The sequence below is a fragment of the Trachemys scripta genome, chromosome 2 (assembly GCF_013100865.1).
Source record: "Trachemys scripta elegans isolate TJP31775 chromosome 2, CAS_Tse_1.0, whole genome shotgun sequence".
Taxonomy (NCBI): domain Eukaryota; kingdom Metazoa; phylum Chordata; order Testudines; family Emydidae; genus Trachemys; species Trachemys scripta.
The window spans coordinates 226,172,173-226,185,975 of record NC_048299.1 but is presented as its reverse complement, the minus strand read 5'-3'; positions in this window follow the sequence as shown (position 1 = coordinate 226,185,975).

Sequence of the window (13,803 nt, the reverse complement as noted above, 5' to 3'; positions counted from 1 at the left end):
TGATACTTTCATTATATTCACAATCTTTTTTAAGCAACTATTTAAAACTTCAGATTATGGCTTCTTTGTGCCGAAATCATACATGAATTATAGCAACAATAATCCACAGGCAATCTAATCAGTAATAAAAAGCCTTTTATACAGTAGAGTACGTCTTCCAAAAAAAATGTCTTTGAAAGAACTGCTTACGTTATTGTGAGATGTATTGCTGCTGGTGGAAACGGCCTCCATAAATTACCCAAAGGTTTGCTAATTGAAATATACTACCGGGATATGATATCTGTAAAGAATTTTGTTCAAGAAGAAAAGCTGTGTTTAATATCAAACTGGATTTGGCATGGAGAATAGGGTTTACAAATCTCTGGTGTCAGGGCCGTGTTAAAATGCCATTTGTTTAGGGAAGATTTGAAGAACGTGATTGAGTAAGCAAGAGTGGGACCAGATGTTCAGTTCAAGCCCAGGTGTGGATCAGTTGGTCTGTTTGAATTTTCCATAGCAGAGGAAGTAGCACCTGTACAAGATTACACACAGAGATTTAAACTTGCTACAAAGTCTACTGCCTTCTGTCTGATCTTCTTTTAATTGCAGAGACTTGGACGAGTCTCTCATGGAGTTGATCTCAACAGAATGCTTTGTTTTGCCTCCATGTGGTATGTTAAAAATAATCTCTAGCTGTAGACTTTCTTTTAAACTACTCAGATTAGAAATTTCTGTTGCCAAAGTAAAGGCATCAGAGTTAACCTGAAAATCTCTCGACTTCTCTAACTAACATTTTACACTCGTCCTTATGAGATGAACCAAATGTGATTGCTTTGCCTATCAAATACCGGTTCATTTCAAACCAGCACCCAAAGAAGAGAATTTCTAATCTACCCCAAATATCATGCTGGTTCTACACTGTGTGTCGTACACATTTTTGCAATAAAAGGGTTTGTTGTGTATGTAAACCCTTCTGGCTGCCTTGTTAAAGGAAAATTCTTCTAGTAAAAATACAGAGATCTGTATATTTAATATAATAAACAGATGGCAGCCTCCCATTGCAAAGCATTTTTGATTCAGTGAATGTCAAGTATGACTTTAACAGAAAGTTCCTGTCTACAAAGTAAGGTTTACTTTTTTAAGAGATGAAATGGTTACTCACATACTTTTACAAGTAATGAGGTGATATTAAAGTAACATTAAACTCAACTGCTTTGAAAATAGGTTGTTAGCATTTTAATGTAACAGTGGAGTATGTGTTAATATCTCTTATTTTAAACTCTTCCAAACAATAGAAAGGACAGAATTAGATGTATAGAGCAGGAATGGGGGTTGGAAGGCAGCTTTTTTAACATGGATTTTAAAATAAAATTAAAAATTCCTAGGTATTTGTGGGTTTTTTCTTCTTTCTGATCTGTCTTTTCTGATCTTCCTTGAATATAAGTCACTGATCTGTGATCGCTTCCCCTTTTCTCCCTATTCTCACAATACTGTGAACAAGTTATCTGAATCATGCATGGGAGATGAAAGCAAAAGTATCTAGTGATTGAAGCTGGCAAAAAGGAGACTCATTCACCCAGTAGAGATGGAAATTGCTCTCTGGTTCAGTTGCTATTGTAAGCATCTTAGACTCTGGCTGCAATACAAATGTAACCAAATAAAGGGGCCCAGTTACAAAAGGGTTAGCAGTTGTAGTTCAGGCCTACTAGTGTTGGTACAGTGATCTGCTACACCTCAGTAGTGTTGGGTCTCTTTTAGGGAGTCTCTGGGTAGCTCTCTCTTCAACAATTCAACTTAGGGTCTTTCACGTATTGAGGGTGTGACTGGGCAGTCCCACTCTTTCACTCAGACATTACAGGATCTAGCCCACTGATCTTGGCATTTTCAAAGTCTGCCTCAGAGTGAGCTATGTCCTTTTGAATTCCTGGAACATGTCAGATCCATTACTTTGGGCTTAGCAGTGCTTGTGGGGAATGGAGGGGGAAGATATATTGTGCCCTTTGAGATTTCACAGTACAGCAATGCACTGTGGTGCAGAAACCCAAGACTGGAATGTCTATTACATCATTTTTAAGTGATAACATCAGCTGGACACAATGGAGGAATTATTAGGTCCTGTTACTCCAGGGAGGACCCTGTCCAGTCACATCCTGGGGACTACTACTGATTGAGGTGAGAAGGGAGCCCTGATCAACTGCTGGTATTGACCCCAGAACTGCTAGGTCCTTAGGCAGCATTGTTGGCTGCTGTGCCACAATGTGCACTGAACTGCTGCCCAGACCAATAGCCATTGTGCTGAAGGTCTACAGATCCACAGCAGCCGTGCTCCAGGCCCCTGATTGGATGGACAGGCAGTACACTCAATGGATACCCAGACTATATAAAGGCCGCAACAGGAAGAGGAAGCTGTCTGAGAAACATACCATTGGCTGCTGGTTGTTGCCTAGATTGCCCTGCCCTGCTGCCTTGCCCGACCTCGCCTCCCCAACCCACTGACCCAGCATCATGGATTGGATCTTCTGTCTATTGATCTCTGTGAGAACTCTGACCTGCCAATTGACCTCTCAGCCACCCAGCCACCTGCGCAAACTTGACTACTGCTCTGGACTGCCACTGGGATTTACAACAGCTGAGGGTGGTGGTTGTAGGCTGCAGCTGTCCTCCCCACCTCGTCTCAACCCTTCCCAAATGTCCTGGTACTACTAGTAGGGAGTGGTGAGGAATTAGTTAGAGGTTCAGGCTAAACATTTTTAAACTAATGTAAAAATGGAACTAAACATTTTAAAACTTCTAAAACAAGCTTTGGTCTGAGGGACTAATGTTCAGGCTCATCCTGATTTTACCCAATCTGGTTTGCCCATGACTAAATGGGAGTTGAAGCTTCACTTTCTTACTTCACCTCACACTTACTGTCTACTAATGGTATGGGCTAATGAAAAATGCTTATTGAAGAAAATGGACAGAATCTACTTTTGAAGGGATGATCTTCAAAGGCCAGAAGGGCAGCCAGAAAGTCACTGAAATTCAAAAAGAATGGGTGCTTAACTCTCCTTTGAGCCTTTGAAAATCTCACCCTTTATTTGTATTATAGTAGTTAAAAGCAAAAATAGGCTGGCATCACTTCCAGTGAAGAGAACTTCAGAATCCCTATTGCTATAGTTGTATTTTTGTAGCCAACGAGCATTTTATATTTTCATTCCTTTCCTTTTTGTTTAAATATTAAGACTGTTAGTGGTGGTGCACAGCAACTGTTGTAATCAAGAACTATACTTTTAAATATTTGTATTCATTGTAGTCAAGGAGTCTGTATTTTGGCCAATTAAGTCTTAATCAGGACAGAATGTTTGAATGTTAAAATATACAAATTGCATCTGACCTGCTGGCATATATTACCCTTCTTGTTATGGTACTCACTCTCTCCTCTCCCTCCCCACCACCCTCCTGATTTAAAAGGCGCAGCCACAACCTCTCATTTCTAAGCAACACACATGCATGTCCCATTGCTGACAAAGCCCTGAATCTCTCCTAAGACTGAATTCTGTCATCTTGTACAACCTCAACTGCAGCAGCAGACAAAGTCTAGATTAAATTGCTTTGTCTTATTTTAATCCTTTTCTCTTTAACCTGTAACTTTAAGTTTCTTTCTGAACATCAGAAGGAATGAAAATTTCCATGCATCTATATCCTGTAAAAGAAGATGGAAAAGTATTGTTTTAGTCTTCCAGAGAGTTGCTGAGTTGTAGTTGCTTGAGGTACATCAGTGTGAGTTTGGGAAATCTTACACACTCCATTCTGTCTTCATTGGAGAATTTCATTTCCCAGGGCTGGCAAACCAGCACCTTTCACTAGCTCTAAAATGCATTTTTAAATTGTTTTTAAAGTATGAAAGTTAGGAATGTAATGGAACCTTAGTCAATGAACTCAGAGCTGGATTAAGTCATAGACACAATAGGCCCAAACTCACAGTCCCAAATTCCAAAGTCAGGTGACAATCCCAGCTTTCTTTCTTTCTTTTTTTTTTAATAAAAAGTAAGTCTCTAGCCCTCATATTTGTGCAGAGAAGCTTCAAAATGTGCACCTAATGTAACTGATGCAATGATATGTGCTTGGCTCTGCAGATAGCTTGCAGCTGAGCAGGGAGCATCTCATCTGTTCTGTTTCAGCTTTACTGCTTTCCAGGTTTCTCCTGGCTCTTAAAGGTGTATTTCGGATTACTTTATCCTCTGGTTTTGTTCGGTTGCATTTTTCCAAGTCAAATCTTATGATTTGCCCATATCTCTAATCTCTCTAGGCACTCCTGATTTATTTTACTCATCTTGTCCATATTTGAAATTCTTCACAACTTAGTATTTTCTGTGAATTTCATTTAAAGTACTTTTTACTTTTTCTTCATGATCATTAATTAAGATATTTAGTAAGAACAGATCTATAACTGATCCCTGCATTACCACTTTAGCGCTTCCCTATGCCTTGATATTGCCATTTAGTGTGCCCCTCGTTTATGGTCTGTCAGGCAGTTTTCAGTCTGTTTGACAGAGTGCTTTTCTAAGCCGATCTGAACTCATTTTGAGCTAAATTATGCAACCCATACTCACGAGCATGAGCACTTATAAAAACAGTCTCACTAAAGCCACTAGAACTATTCACGTAAGCATTTGCTCATTATGGTGAATAAAATCTCCACACTCTGCCCTGCAAAGGGTGTGGGTTTTTTGCATATAAGTTATTGAGGAAACACCCTCAGCCTTTGCCAAAAATTCAAACAAAACCATTTTTTAGTTTTGAATTTTTTTTTCCTCCTGAGCCTCCCAGCAGTTCTGCCTTCATCTATAACTGGATGTGGAAGTGCCAAAATAATGTGGGAATGGCTACTCTTCTGAAATTTGGGGTTCTGATAGCTTGAACAAGTTTCATCAAGTACCTGAACCTTCTCCAAACCAATGACATTCACCCATTATAACGTTTAAGCAGGTTTTGAAGTCAATGGGAATTGTAAGAATGTATCTCTGGACAGAACATGGCTCTGTGTGTACGTGTGTCTATAGACAGAATTCAGCTCTGTGTGTGTGTGTAGAGGTTATATCATGAAAGAACCCCTCACTAATACTAGATCACATAATCTTCTGCTGTAATTTTTCACACACACTACTTCTGCATTTACCAGTGTCAATAAAAAATCAAGACAACTGCTAATAGCATTATAGTTTTAGATAAATATCCTAGAAAGTTGCCCCATTAATCATATTTTGTGTATTTAAAGTCAATTGTAGCATGGGGAGGGCTGTACATAGTGGAGGGCTTTGATCACTTTGATCAAACACAGACCACCTCTGTCTCCTCAGTGCCACTATGCACCATATACATTTTCAATATTTTTGTCATAATAGCTACCAGTTACTGTAGTTGAGATAAAAAGGGGTTGTAATTAAACATATGATTGGATCCAGACATTTTAATCATACCCTCTATCTATTTTTGCAAAGCAGGCCTCCTGTTTTTTCAGCAGTTCACTTGAATAGCCCAGGGATGACAATTTGCATGCTAACTGAATTCATGTACCATGCAGATTGTATAGGACATCTGTTGCTGATTGTTTTGGTCCTCTGCTTTTCAAACTAAAATATGAAAATGCAGAAGGTAAAAGGCAAATTTTCAATCCAAGGACAGAGAGCAAATTGTTCTTCTTCTTCTTTTTTTTTTTTAATGGAAGGCTGTGTTGTAGCTATTGATAAATGTCACTATACTTACGTTATCCCTCTGGACATACACTAAAATACTGTGCTCTAAATTGCTGCAATTTCCTAGATGCTTTCCCCCTTCTCAATTTAGTTTTGGCACAGCTGGCTTCGACATAACTAGAAGAGTCCCACCTCCCCAAATATCCAGCACTGTAAATCGAGAGCTGACACTTCCGCAGAGGTAGGAGGAAGGGAAGTGAGAGAGGGTGCTCTCTCCCTTGTGTCCTACAGAATCCGCTTTCTCTGAGAAGGGAAACTGAGGAACTGGCTCAGGTTGTGAGAGAGACAGAGAGATTTCCCAATGACGGACTGGGGGGCAGATATGGGAAGGTTGAAAAATATGATGACATTGGGAGGAACTGAGAAAAATATCCTAATATGAAGCCGAATGCCACAAGGACAGTTGTAGAGAGCTCTAAAATTTAGAGCAAGAATTGTCATAGAAAAGTAAAGCTGCGCGTCTGTATTGATGATGTACCCCTCTACCCCAATATAATGCTGTCCTCGGGAGCCAAAAAATCGTACCGCGTTATAGGTGAAACCACATTATATCTAACTTGCTTTGATCGGTCAGAGTGCGCAGCCCCCCTCCTTCTCCCCGGAGCGCTGTTTTACTGCATTATATCCGAATTCATGTTATATTGGGTCGCATTATATCGGGGTAGAGGTGTATTTAGGTATCTGAATAGTATGTTTAGTAGTATTCAAATGGAGAAGCATTTTAAAAAATTAAGGAACTTTTATTCTTTTCAGAAGTGGATGGACTCTGCGTGCATTCATGTTAATAATAACCAGGGGAGATATGAAATTATCACACTTTGTCAGTTTCTAATATTGTTTCACATTTGCCAGTTATACATGCAGATGTGCTAATCCTGATTCAATATGTGAAGGGTGCAGGACGCCTGATTCATGCTTTTTGTCACCTTGGGTAGGATCAATGAAATGGTTTATCTGACTGCCTTTAATCTTGGTCTCAGTCTGTACAGAATGCAGAAGATAGCTTGAGACAAAAATTAAGAAAATATCTGGCTCTATTAATCCTTCACTAACTGCTAGTTTCTTATGGAATTAGTTTGAAGGATTTGTTATACATTCAAGATTGCAATGGGAACAGCTCAGGGTTAAATTGCTCATTATTGCCCCAGCGCCCTTAAAACCTTCCACTGCTATGGAGCTTATTCATTCTGCTGTGTATGTGAAAACCTGCTTTGCCTTTACAGTATAGACATATCCAATATTGGGGTCAATTCTCCCACGGATGCATGGATCAAGTGCTTTGTTGTTAGACAGTATCCCACAAATAATACTTAATATATAACGTACCAAGGGCTTTTTAAAAAATTGTTTACTCCTCCACCAATATTCACCACTGTCGTGGAGAGATGATTGCAGCAGAATAGTGTGCTTTTGGTCCTCTTTGGGAAATGTGTGGTCAGATCCCAGAAAAAGCCTCCATGGTGGTCTTTCAGGTCAGTCCACGTATGAACAGAAGGATAGGAAAAAAAGATATGTTATAAAAACACAACTGAGACCAAGAAAATTCAGGGAACAATTCTGACCTGAACCCTTGTTGTCACAAGCTTGCAGTTCTGCTAGTGGTGCTCCATAGCTACCTCCCAATGAGAAACAGTTGACTGTTTGGACACATTGTCTAGGTTAAGCAAGAAGTCTACTGCTGCCACTTAGAAATTAATTACTTGAATCACTAAATGAATTTTGGCTAAGGGCCAGAAATTAATCTTCCATGAACATTTGTATGGACAACATTATTGTTTTTTTTCATGAACAATAATGAAAGGTGAATTGAAAGAGTGAAAACTTTGTGCATCAAAATTCAATTTCTAATTTTCCAAAATGTTTGTGAATAATTTTTTGCTGCTATTCACTCAGATCTGTTTAGGAATTTCTCTGACAATGCATGTTTGGCTTTATTTGTTATCCAATGGGCATCTAGCTAGTTAAGTTCACCATGAGTACAGACAGTTCTCCAGGAGTACAGACAGTATCAGAAATTGGTCCAGGAATTCTTCATTATCTCTCTCTCTCTCTCTCTCTTCCAACCTCTGACCCCCACCCCACAATCCATTTATTGTGCAGCCAGTACTGACTGCAGTGTTTACCTTATGTTTTGTTCTTTGTATCTTAAGTCAAAGGATGTCACCATTGCCAACTTCATTGTTGCTTGTAGGTGGCATGTAAATAATTTTGACATGCATCATCAAATCTCCACCTCTTTTTCTTCCTATATTGCCTTTAGCCTTCTATATTGACTTTCCTGATAATAAGAATCATCCCACAAAGTTTCAATTATGATCACTAGAACACGATTACCATCATCTCATAATTCTTCTAGACTCCAATTCAATTTCCAGTGAAGACAATGGGAGTCTCTCCAAAGACTCCAATGGGATCTGGATCAGGGCCTTAGTTCCTTTGCTATGGTTCTTCATATAGATAATTTAGGCTATTAATATTCTGAACCTTCATCTTTTGTGTCAGGATGCATCATCTGGTACATTATGTGGTAGATTCTTTTTCACACAAGTAGGGAAGGTAAAACAAGCTAGATTTGGCCCTGTATGTGGCAGATCATATGAGTTAGGGAAAAGCTCTCCTTTGACATTTTTACTTATCCAAGAGCCCATCTAAAAAATCCTGCCTGTTTCAAATCCAGACATTTAGTGCTCCCTCTTAAAACAAAACTACTTGCCTATCAATAAATCTGTTTTTTTTTTCCTTCTCTCAAAAGTCAATCACACATTCTTGAGGTGATGATAGTTTTTGGTAAATTATTCAGAAAATTAAGCTTGTAGAATGGCAGTATATGGAAAGAAAAATGTTACAAAGCTTAAAATTGTAAAAGAATCCTATTAGGAATTCTTCTAGCAAAAAGTCAGAGACTTTAATCAAACTTGAGTGGTCCCTAATTACTTTTTTAAAAGTACAAAATCCTTTATTTTTTCTTATCTGGAGTATGAATGATTCATACAGATTAATATTGTATTTTTAGAGCATGTGGTAAAATATATTTTATATTATAGGGTGTCTGAATTATTACTCAGAATTGGAAAAATCCTTTCTGTATCCCACTCCTTCTTTTTGGATATCTTATTGTCATCATCTAAAATTTATGTGAGTATCTTATTCTCATAAGCTCCGGTATTTATTATTGAGCACCTTCTGTCAAGGCAAGAGCAAGATGATAGCATAGACAGCAACTGCTGGATCATACTTTGCATTCAGCGCACTACTCCTTGATCCTCACTGTAATCCTTCAGTTTTATAATTAATCTTCATATTGTTCCCAGTTTAAAGAAAACATACATCATTATTTAGTAGTTTTAATATAAAAATATACAGAAAATGGTACTAAAGCAAAAGAAATATTGCAGAGACAATATCTAAGGACCCAATACTGGAAAGACTTGATTAACGTGAAGCATGTGATTATTTCTAATGAAGTCAGTGAGACTATGCATATGCTTAAAGTTAAGCATTTTCTTAAGTATTTGTAGGAAGGAAGCCTCAATCATAGAACTGGAAGGGACCTTGAGAGGTCTTCTAGTCTAGTTCCCTGCACCCAAGGCAGGACTAAATATTATCAGACCATCCCTGACAGGTGTTTGTCTAACCTCCTCTTTAAAATCTCCACTAACAGAGATTCCACAACCTCCCTAGATAATTTGTTCCAGTGCTTAACCACCCTGACAGTTAGGAAGTTTTTCCTAATGTCCAACCTAAACCTCCCTTGCTGCAATTTAAGCCCATTGCTTCTTGTCCTACCCCCAGAGGTTAAATAAAACAATTTTTCTCCCTCCTCCTTGTAGCAACATTTTATGTACTTGAAAACTGTTATCATGTCCCCTCTCGGTCTTCTCTTCTCCAGACTAAACAAACCCAATTTTTAAAATCTTCCCTCATAGGTCATGTTTTCTAGACCTTTAATCATTTTTGTTGCTCTTCTCTGGATTTTCTCCAATTTGTCCACATCTTTCCTGAAATGTGGTGACCAGAACTAGACACAGTACTCCAGTTGAGGCCTAATCAGCGCAGAGTAGAGAAGAAGAATTAATTCTTGTATCTGGCTAAGAATGCTCCTGCTAATACATCCCAGAATATTGTTTGTTTTTTTGCAACAGTGTTACACTGTTGACTTTTATTTAGCTTGTGATCCACTATGACCCCCAGATCCCTTTTCGCAGTACTCCTTCCTTAGCAGTCATTTCCATTTTGTATGTGTGCAACTGATTGTTCCTTCCTAAGCGCAGTACTTTGCATTTGTCCTTATTGAATTTCATCCTATTTTCTTCAGACCATTTCTCCAGTTTGTCCAAATCATTTTGAATTTTAATCCCATCCTCCAAAGCACTTGCAACCCCTCCCAAATTTTATAATTATGCTCTCTATGCTATTATCTAAATCAATGATGATGATATTGAACAGAATTAAACAGAACTTTTCCCTGTGGGACCCCACTTGATATGTCCTTGCAGCTTGACTGTGAACCACTGATAACTACTCTCTGGAAACAGTTGTCCAACCAGTTATACACCTACCGTATATTACTCCATCTAGGTTGCATTTCCCTAGTTTGTTTAGAGAAGGTCATGAGAGACCTTATCAAAAGCCTTACTAAAGTCAAGATATACCATGTCTACCACTGCCCCCCATCCACAAGGCTTGTTACCCTGTCAAAGAAATGAAGATGTCACTTTTGGAACAGCATCATGATAGAAAGGATTATACAAAGAATGTATGCCTTTTTTTTTTGCTTCTTCATGATTTATCTTAGAAATAGCAGGAATGTCACATCTGATGTTCACTGGTTTTGCTGGAGGACTCGCTGGTGGTCTGAGTTGTGGACTACAAGCTCTTTCAGCCCTTGATTGAAGAAGCTGGGTGGTGACTCTTTAACGAAAGCATTCTTTCTCATGAGTGTATCTCTGATGGCTAATTTAAACTGTTATTAGCTTAAAATGCAGGTTTTTGTTTTTATCATCTGTATAAAAATACTTTCCCTTTCAATTAATCAGGTTTCACATGCATTTTATGTAAGGGCTTGTTACAGGGTTTGATTTTTAAAGCACACTAATGTGTCATGCATGGATCAGTCTGGGAAGACCCTGTTGGTGCGTCCCTCATAGTTTCAAACAGCACTACATTAAAGCACACCATCGGGGTCTCAAAGTCTGCCCTGTGCCACAGATGGCTCATCAGGCTAATGCAGTTTAAGGCACATCAGTTTCCACAATAATTGTACACGAGGAAGTGATGTAACTAGCATCACATCTGACCACCTTTTACTTCCCTAACCCTGTGGATCCCCATTTTGCAGCTAGGTGAGATCAAGTGACCCTCAAACCCAGGCTTTCCAGGATTGTAATCAACTGTCTTAACCACTTGGCCGCTGCACCTAAGCAAGGGCAATACAGATAAATTAATGCACTACACATTAAAAAACTCACAACCCTGTACAATTCATTACCCCACCATGCAGAGAAGCTGAAATGGAAAAAACCTACTAGTTCTCAAGTTGTCTATAGTCTTTCAGGAAAAACAGGGTAGACAAGACTTACATTTCTAAAGTAAAAATCAAGGGGGGAAATGATTCAAGCCTTCTTTATGCATCATAAAGAAGTAAAAAGAAAACAAACCTATTTGTCTGTTTGCTGGTAACTTTAATTTCAGAGACTGCCAGCACAGTGTTGAAAAATGAGTATTTTGACCACTGTATTACTCTTTTTAAAACTGGTAATTTACAAATTCATTATAAAATACATTTTTCAAAGATGTGGAAAGGGGGAAAAGGTTCATTAAAACAAATGCTCAATAACTAAGAAAAATATTAATTAAAATGTAGTTGTAAAATGACATCTCTTTTATTAAGGAAAATAATATATATTGCAAAGTAGAATAAGGTAGAATTAAATGTGTGAATGCCCAGTCAGCCTATTTTCTGCTGATCCTGTCCCCTTTCTTTTTTAATACTTCAGCCCTGTTATGTATAAATTAGAAGAAGGGACAGATTTAGGACTGTAATCCCTTTAATATCTCTTTCATCACTTCAGTCTCCCCTCTCACTAACTCCAAAGAAATATGCTCAGTAGTTGACCCCATAATCTGACATTAAATACAGGCCTGTCCCACAAGTTTTGCCCTGTTCCTTCCAGATAGATCCCCAAGAAGTGGGCTTCTTCCATCTCAAAGGCTGGCTCTAACAAGAAGTGACTAGTGGTCATTTGCAGTGCTTGAAATGTTCTTATTATACAAGCAGAACTACAGTGGGAGCTAGAACCTTGTTAATTTCCCATTAAGTTAGTTTGACAGGTCAAATTCTTTGATACCATAAATAACAATAAACAGTAAGTATATGAACAGAAGAACCTGATTCATGTACTTTTGTGGTTGTTAGGTAATTCAATAAGAATGGCAGAATCTAAAAGTAACTGTGCATCATACAGCCATAAACAGACTTGTTTTCTAGTGCAGATCAAAAGAATCTCTCAAGGCAGTATCCCATCCTTTAGTTCTGCTCGTATAATTACTAATCAAGTGAGTGGAATGTTGGTGTTAGACTTTCCAGTAATGCTGAATACATTTGTTTAATCACTGGTACTTCTAAGTTCAGGACAGTGTATTCTACCCAGAATAGCAAACTCAACATGGCAGGTGATCTAATTTGATCTAATTTGTCCACATTCCAGACAAATTCTAAGCCTATTACAAAGTCCAATGGAAAGACATTCACTGTATATCGGGGTGTACCAGACTCCCTCTTGTTATACTGTCTCTGTCACAAAGTTACCATTCATGAGAGCCAAGCTAATTAGCTAGCATTACAGACTTGTCAATAACAACCTTTTTTGTAACTTACACAAACCTCTGCTCCCAAGAATAATGATTAATTATACAATATATAATTAACACAATAATTTAAGATGTGCCAAACATAGGGAGCCTAAAGATGGGTTGCTACAAGATGTGCCGAACCACAGCTGGGTACTTGTGGACTTCCCCTTGTTATGAGTGGTTCTCCTACCATGCTGTAAAATGCAACCCCATCTCATAGCACAGGCCAGTCAGAATTTTAAGGACTCTTTGGTTTAATGACACTCTGGAAGTTCTGCTTTCTGTGGCTATTGATTACGTTAATGATGACATCTAAGGTTTGCTGGTAGGTTGGGTAAGCAGAAAATACCTGATCTAAGCATGCACCTCCAAATAAAGATACCCCAAGTTCACCCAACCAGTTTGATTCAGGTCTAATCCTAATGTCCATATTGTGTGACCCAATGATCAGCATTGACTCCCTATGGTCAGCATCTCAGGGCTCTGTCCAAGCCACTTCAACCCCATGTTCAGGGCTTATTTGTTCAGGACTTGTCCTTATGACACAGCCTGAGACCTTTAACCTCAGGTTAAATTGCATTGTGCAGACTCTTGGCCTCTTGTGTTAAACTTAAAACAACAGGGCTCATTCAGCCCTAAGTCTGCAACTCAATTGCTCTCCTGTTTCCCCAGCTAATTAGGATTTACATATCCACTCTTAGTGGATACGTTTTCTCAGCTAATTAGGATTCACATATCCACTCTTAGTGGATACAATACAATACTTTTTGGGGGTGTTTGCCATCCATGCTGGCACCGGAGGGTGAAAATTGTATCTACCTGTGCCAGGAGGCCCAGAGTATCCTAAAAGGGATTCACTCTCTAGGGAGGACATGCAGTGTTTCATTGTCAGCCCCTGTTAGAGATTTCACATGGTGAGGGTAGATTTAAAGTCTGCTGTTGCTGTTGGAGCCTCCTAAAGGGATATGCTGGATCGAAGAAAGAAAAACATGTTTGGTGAAATCAATGGAAGTTTCTTGCCAGGATCTGACCCATGACTGTAAACCCTTTAGGTGTATTCTTCCTCCACTGTGAGGTAATGAATAGTGATCTTCCATTCCTCCAGCTGTGCAACAGGTGCATTTTAATTTGACCTCACTAATTTACCATAGTACGTTTCTCCCATAGTTTGCCATTTTTGTGAACTACTAATGGTTCTAGTGCTAGGATAACTAATGACTCTCCCCTTTTCAGC